Raw genomic sequence first — 7,408 nt, 5'->3', positions numbered from 1 at the left:
ATTGGTAAAAGTTATACTCATTCTTTTTGTTATAATTTAACTGTGTTCTTAAATAAACATTTGATAAAAGCTCCCTAGTGGGTGAATTGACTCGTACCTGGAGTGAATTACTTCCCACTCACCAATGCCAAAATCAAATGTAACTTCACAAATCACCTTGGAGTTTCCGACCTGCGTCTTAACACCTTCTGAAAGGCCGTTAAGGATGGGTAATAAATACTGGCCTAGCCAGCAATGTTCACAGCTCATGAATGAATTTTAAGAAGAGAACTCTCTACTCTGCAGGATGCGTCCTGCCAGGCTAACAGAACACAACAGGGCAGTGACGTGAAGCCTCTAAGCTTGTTTAAGCTGCAGGGTTATCGGGGATATAAGGAGGCTGCTGCCAGCTCCAAACTCAAACACTGGCAGCCAGTCAAAGAGTTCAGAGCTTCCCTGCCAGAGAGATTACACGAGTGTTAGCGATACAGGCGTGCACCATCTTCCTGCTTTCTCAGCAAGATAGGGAAGGAGAGAGAGGAGGAGAGCGGAGGGGGAGGAGAGGGAGGAGAGTGGAGGGGAAGGAGGGAGAGGGAGGGGGGAGAGAGGGAGGGAGGGGCATGGGGAGGGAGAGAATGCAGGGGGGTGGGAGGGAGAGAGGGAGTGGGGGGAGAGAGAGGAGTGGGGGGAGGGAGGGAGGGGAGGGAGGGAGAGGAGGAGTGGGGGGAGAAAGAGGAGTGGGGGGAGGGAGGGAGAGGAGGAGTGGGGAGAGGGAGAGGAGGAGTAGGGAGGAGGGAGGGAGGGGACAGAGGGAGAGGAGGGGTGAGGGGAGAGGGAGGAGGAGTGGGGGGAGAGGAGGAGGAGTGGGGAGGGAGGGAGAGGAGGAGTGGGGGGAGGGAGGGAGAGGAGGAGTGGGGGGAGGGAGGAGGAGTGGGGGGAGGGAGGGAGAGGTGGAGTGTGGGGAGGGAGGAGGAGTGGGGAGGGAGGGAGGGAGGGAGGGAGGAGGAGTGGGGGAGGGAGGAGTAGGGGGGAGGGAGGGGAGGAGTGGGGGGAGGGAGGGAGAGGAGGAGTGGGGGAGGGAGGAGGAATGGGGGAGGGAGGGGAGGAGTGGGGGGAGGGAGGGAGAGGAGTGGGGGGAGGGAGGGAGAGGAGGAGTGGGGGAGGGAGGGAGAGGAGGAGTGGGGGGAGAGGAGGAATGGGGAGGGAGGGGAGGAGTGGGGGGAGGGAGGGAGAGGAGTGGGGGGAGGGAGGGAGAGGAGGAGTGGGGAGGGAGGAGGAGTGGGGGGAGGGAGGGGAGGAGTGGGGGAGGGAGGGGAGAGGAGGAGTGGGGAGGGAGGAGGGGAGAGCCATGGGGGGTTCAGAGCGTACTCTCTGGATTTAACCATGTAGCAGTGTGTGTGTGTGAGAGACACTCTATCTCCAACAGCAAAGTGTGATTTATTACAGAATCTACAGCAGAAATGAAATACAGATTTCTCACCGGAGAAACTGCTTCGCTGTTAACCCTTTCCTCCCCTCTGCTGGGAGAACATTCACTGGGGCACTCTGGGTTCTCAGCACACTGGCAGTGAACCAGGGCTCCAGACAGACAGACCAGCCTTATCGCTGAGAGAATCAGAGAATTCCCTCAGTGCAGAAAGAGGCCATTCGGCCCATCGAGTCTGCACTGACTACAATCCCACCCAGGCCCTATGCATAACCCCATGCATTTACCCTAGTTAGTCCCCCTGACACTAAGGGGCAATTTAGCGTGGCCAATCCACCTAACCTGTGCATGTTTGGACTGTGGGAGTCCAAACACGCACAAGTTAGACCCAGAGGAAACCCACGCAGACATGGGGAGAATGTGCAAACTCCACACAGACAGTGACTCAAGGCCAGGAATTGAACCCGGGTCCCTGACACTGTGAGGGAGCAGTTCCAACCACTCTGCCACTGTGCTGCCCCCTGTCAACTCCTGTTTTCCAAGTGGGGATTCCTGGAACAGGATGAGGACTCTGAACGCCGGCTGACATCATTTCACCATTCTGTACTCCACGTTCACCGTGATCACCTGTAGAACTTCACACCAACCTGTCTACGATAAGCTGGTTCTGGGATTGTTAAGTGCGTACAGTTCAGCATTCCACTGAAGACTGAGGTTAATCATTTGCCAATGAGACTTGCTGCTGCTCCAGTTGACTTTACAATCTCTATCCGATATTTGGGATTGATGTAGAGGGTGTGGGGAAACTGCTCACTGAGTGGCCACTTTCTGTGCTGCAAACACGTGTAATGTCCCTGTTTGGGATTTTACTTGTGTGGAGCCTGCACATTCTCCCCGTGTCTGCGTGGGTTTCCTCCGGGTGCTCCGGTTTCCTCCCACACTCCAAACTGGGTGGGTTAGGTGGACTGGCTGTGCTAAATTGGCTGTTAGTGTCCCGGGATGTGTAGGTTAGAGGGGTTAGCAGGGTGAATATTGGGGTGACGGGTATGGGCCCTGGTCGGTACAGGCTCGATGGGCTGAATGGCCTCTGTAGGGTTCTATAATTGTAAGCTGACAAGTACTGGCAGTGTTTTCACTTTCTATTTTACCTTCCAGCATCCACAGTATTTTACTTAGTAGACATCCCCATTATAAGGTTTTCCCGTTTGATGTGGCAGTAATTTGTTTCAGGTTCAGTGCTGGTCGCTCATTTCATATCTTTATTTTTATTTTCGATGAATTGGAAAGTATTTTCCAAGGAGCCTGTTTGTTGATGTTTAAAAATCACACTGCTTCCCAATACTCTTTTTGAAACACCAATCAAATGGAACAAAGTAAAATAATCTACATCCCAGATTTCCACACGGTTCGGGTGAGGCTTGAGACCAAAGGAGAAGAATTAGGCCACTCGGCCCATCGGGTCTGCCCCGCCTTCCAATCCTGGCTGATTATTTTCTCACCTCCATAACCCCTGATCCCCTTATTAATCAAGAACCTATTTATCTCTGCCTTAAAGACACTCGATGACCTGGCCTCCACAGCCTTCTGCGGCAAAGATTCCACAGATTCACCACTCTCTGGCTGAAGAAATTCCTCCACATTTCAGTTTCAAACAATCATCCCTTTAGCCTGAGGTTGTACCCTCTGGTCCTAGTTTTTCCTACTAGTGGAAACATCCTCTCCACATTCACTCTATCCAGGCCTCACAGTGTCCGCTAAGTTTCAATAAGGTCCCTCCTCATCTTTCTAAACTCCGAGTACAGATCCAGAATCCTCAACTCTTCCTCGTACGACAAACTCTTCAATCCAGGGATCGTTTCTTGTGAACCTCCTCTGGACCCTTTCCAAGGCCAGCACATCCTTCCTTAGATATGGGGCCCAAAACGGTTCACAATACTCCAAATGGGGTCTGACCAGAGTCTTATACAGCCTCAGAAGTACATCCCTGCTCCTGTATTCTACCCCTCTCGACATGAATACTAACATTGCATTTACCTTCCTAACTGCTGACTGAACCTGCACGTTAATCGTGAGAATCTTGAACAATGGTTCCCAATCCCTTTGTGTTTCTGATTTTCCAAGCATTTTCCCATTTAGAAAATAGTTTATACCTCCATTCTTCCTTCCAAAGTGTAGAAGCTCACACTTTCCACATTGTGTTCCATCTGCCACTTTTTTGCTCCTGACCTGTCCAAGCTCCTCCTGCTTCCTCAATACTACCTGTCCCTCTACATATCTTTGTATCTTCTGCAAACTTACAGATAGCTGTCCATCTATTTTGAGGCCTGTTGGGACATTGACCCAGGCAGTCCTTGGGCCACTAAAGGGGGGGACCTTCTCCCCAAGTCCCACACAAGGCAGTGGTGGGGGTCGGGGGTCAGGGGTGGGGGGTGGGGGGAAGGGGGGGGCGGTCGCTGGAGGTCAAGTTAAAAATCTAGCCTCTGAATCTGTTCTGGTTCAGTCTAACATTGCAAAGCACAAAAAAGGGAAGAAGATGTATTGCCAGAGATTCGCTCCAGTGCCTGAAGTTTTGGCACCAGTTACGTGTCGCTAGCTTATCAAGATCTTTGCTACGATTCCCCAGGGAACCACAAGTCCCAACTAAACCAGCCAGAGTGCAGAATTGTCCAGCTCAGGAGGAATGTCTCTGTTTTTACAAGCAACGGAAGATATTTTCTCCCGGAGGAATGAGCAGTCTGAAATAACAAAGATGACACAAAATTCAGGGGGTAAGCAGATCCCTGGAACACCCCCCCCCCCCACCCCCCACCCCGCCTCGCCCCAGCCCAGCCGCTGGGTGTGTGTCGCTGCTGTTTGTGGATCTTGCTGTGTGTAAAATGGTGACTGTGTTTGCTGACCTCACAACAAGAGGTCAACTTCAAATGGGAGATTTTCAGAGCAGCGTCACCCGCTGTATAAATCAAGCCTGCTATTCCCAATCCCACGTTGGCTCCCGTCCGGAGAATACTGCACCGATTTAACATCCACATTCCCAGCTGTATAAAACACCAGGCTGCCTGTATGTACCCCCACCGGGTGTGCTTTTGACAGTGGGGGCAGATTAAATAGGATGGGGTGCTTGCTCCACCACCTCCCCACCCACCCGGATCTCACCCTGGTAACACAGCGGGGTGGGGAAGGAGAGGGCCGGCTGCCATCCCCCATTTTTCAATAATCAGCCATCTATTGTTTTTCTGATAGGGTAGGGTAATCATAGAATCCCTACAGTGCAGAAAGAGGCCATTCAGCCCATCAGGCCTGCACCAGGATCTATCCCACCCAGGCCCTATCCTTGTAACCCCATGTATTTACCCGAGCTAATCCCCCTGACACTAAGGGGCAATTTAGCATGGCCAATCAACTTAACCCACACATCTTTGGAGTGTGGGAGTGTGGCTTATGGTATGTTAGCCTTTATAGGAAGGGGTATAGAATATAAGAGCTGGAGTCTAATGTTGCAGTTGGACAGAACGTTGGTTAGACCACATTTAGAGTACTGCGTCCAGTTCTGGTCACCTTACTACTGGAAGGACGTGGAGATTCTGGAGAGAGTGCAGAGGAGGTTTACCAGGATGTTGCCTGGTATGGAAGGACTGGGGTATGAGGAAAGATTGAAGAAATTGGGGCTCTTTTCCCTTGAAAGACGCCGACTGATGGGGGGATCTAATAGAGGTGTATAAGATTATGAAGGGTATAGATTTGTTGGGCTGAAGGGCCTGTTTTGTCAGGCTGAAGGACCTGTTTCCTGTGCTGCGTTGTTCTTTGAAACCAGAGCACCCGGAGGAAACTCAAGCAGACACAGGGAGAACGTGCAGACTCCACACAGACAGTGAGCCGAGCTGGGAATCGAACCTGGAGCTGTGAGGCAGCAATGCTAACCATGGTGCCGCCCATCACCTGGGGCTCCCCTTTGTGGAACATGGTGCGGGACACCCAATCCATTACTCAAACCAGTCTCCCATCCATTGACTCCGTCTACACTTCCCGCTGCCTCGGAAAAGCAACCAGCATAATCAAGGACCCCCACGCACCCCAAACATTCTCTCTTCCACCTTCTTCCTTTGGGAAAAGACTACAATAGTCGGAGAATACATACCAGCCAATTCAAGAACAGCTTCTTCCCTGCTGCCTTCAGACTTTTGAATGGACTTACTTCACATTAAGTTGATCTTTCTCGACACCCGAGCTATGACTTTAACACTACATTCTGCACTCTCTCCTTTCCTTCTTCATGTACGGTATGCTTTGTCTGGGTGGGTTTCCTCCAAGAGGACACAGGTTTAAGGTGCTGGGGAGCAGGTACAGAGGAGATGTCAGGGGGAAGTTTTTCACTCAGAGGGTGGTGAGTGAGTGGAATCGGCTGCTGTCGGTGGTGGTAGAGGCGAACTCACTGGGGTCTTTTAAAAGACTTCTGGATGAGTATATGGGATTTAGTGGGATTGAGGGTTATAGGTAGGCCTGGTAGGTAAGGACATGATCGGCACAACTTGTGGGCCGAAGGGCCTGTTTGTGCTGTAGTTTTCTATGATTCTATATGGTCTGGCTCCCTCATCAAAAGATGTGTGTGTCAGGCTGATTAGCCCTGCTAACTTGCCCCTTAGTGTCAGGGGGATTAGCAGGGTCAATGTGTGGGGTAAAAGCAAATTACTGCAGCTGCTGGAATCTGAAACCAAAAGAGGAAATGCTGGAAAATCTCAGCAGGTCAGGCAGCTTCTGTAAGGGGAGGAAAGAGCTGATGTTTCCAGTCAGATGACCCTTTGTCAAAACTTTGGCCCCCACCTGGACTGGAAACATCAGCTCTTTCCTCTCCTTACAGAAGCTGCCAGACCTGCTGAGATTTTCCAGCGTTTTCTCTCTAAATGATGGGGATAGGGACTGGGTGGGTGCAGACTCGATGGGCTGAATGGCCTCTTTCTGCATGTGGGGATTCTAAGGTTCTTCTCTGAGCAGATTATTCGGTCACTCTGTCACCGTGGGATCTTGCTGTGTGTAAATTGAACATTTACGATAAAACTGTGACTATATTTTATAAGTAATTTGCTGCTCTGGGATGCCCTGAGGTTGTGAACAAATTAAAGAGAAATGTAAGCCTTGTTTTTCACTTTATAAACGCGTGCTGTATTTTTTGGTGACTTTGAGATTTTTTTGTATGAGCTGCGTTGAAAACAACAGATCTTTCAGCTGTGTTTCCTGTCAGGCCACTCCTGGAAAGTTAAACTCTCCAATCAAACATAGAATAGATGTTTCAGAGCCTTTAGCCATTTGTTTTCAGAATGGTTTCCACGTGGATGAGGAACTGTGAGAGCAGTGTGTCCGACTGTGCAGATGGCACTGTGGGGAGGGAGGTACAGTCAGTTGTGTGGGTAGGAAGGAGCAGCAGTTTACTCAGGGACACACTCACTGTCCCCGGGTGTGTGGATGACAAATATTACATTTTCATTTCATCGGCTGGACTCACCTCTGGCCCCCACTTTTAAAAGGCAGTCTCAGCTGTCGAAATGAAGGCATGCACTGAGCTAAGGTGGCTGCCACAGGTCACCTGACCCATTCCGCAAACATTGGTCAAGCTTCTGGAAGCTTCCAAAGCGGTTTGCAAACAGACAGGTCCAGACAACCCTCCTGGGGAAATTCCATACCTTCACTCCAAGAACACAACAGCAATATCGCCAGACCCTTGATTCACCCAGTTAAACAAAGACAGCTCCTAAAATTGGTTCTGCATAATGAAGCATCAGAAGCAATATTTGGAGGGGATTAGCTGTGAGGAGAGGTTAGATAAACTCGGTTTGTTCTCACTGGAATGACAGAGGTTGAGGGGTGCATAAGAAATAGGAGCAGGAGTAGGCCATCTAGTCCTTCGAGCCTGCCCCGCCATTCAATAAGATCATGGCTGATCTGAAGTGGATCAGTTCCACTTTCCCACTTTCTCCCCATAACCCTTAATTCCCTTGTCTATCAAAAACC

The sequence above is a fragment of the Carcharhinus amblyrhynchos genome, chromosome 7 (assembly GCF_965287045.1).
Source record: "Carcharhinus amblyrhynchos chromosome 7, sCarAmb.v2.hapA, whole genome shotgun sequence".
Lineage (NCBI taxonomy): Eukaryota > Metazoa > Chordata > Chondrichthyes > Carcharhiniformes > Carcharhinidae > Carcharhinus > Carcharhinus amblyrhynchos.
This window is presented reverse-complemented; position numbering follows the sequence as displayed.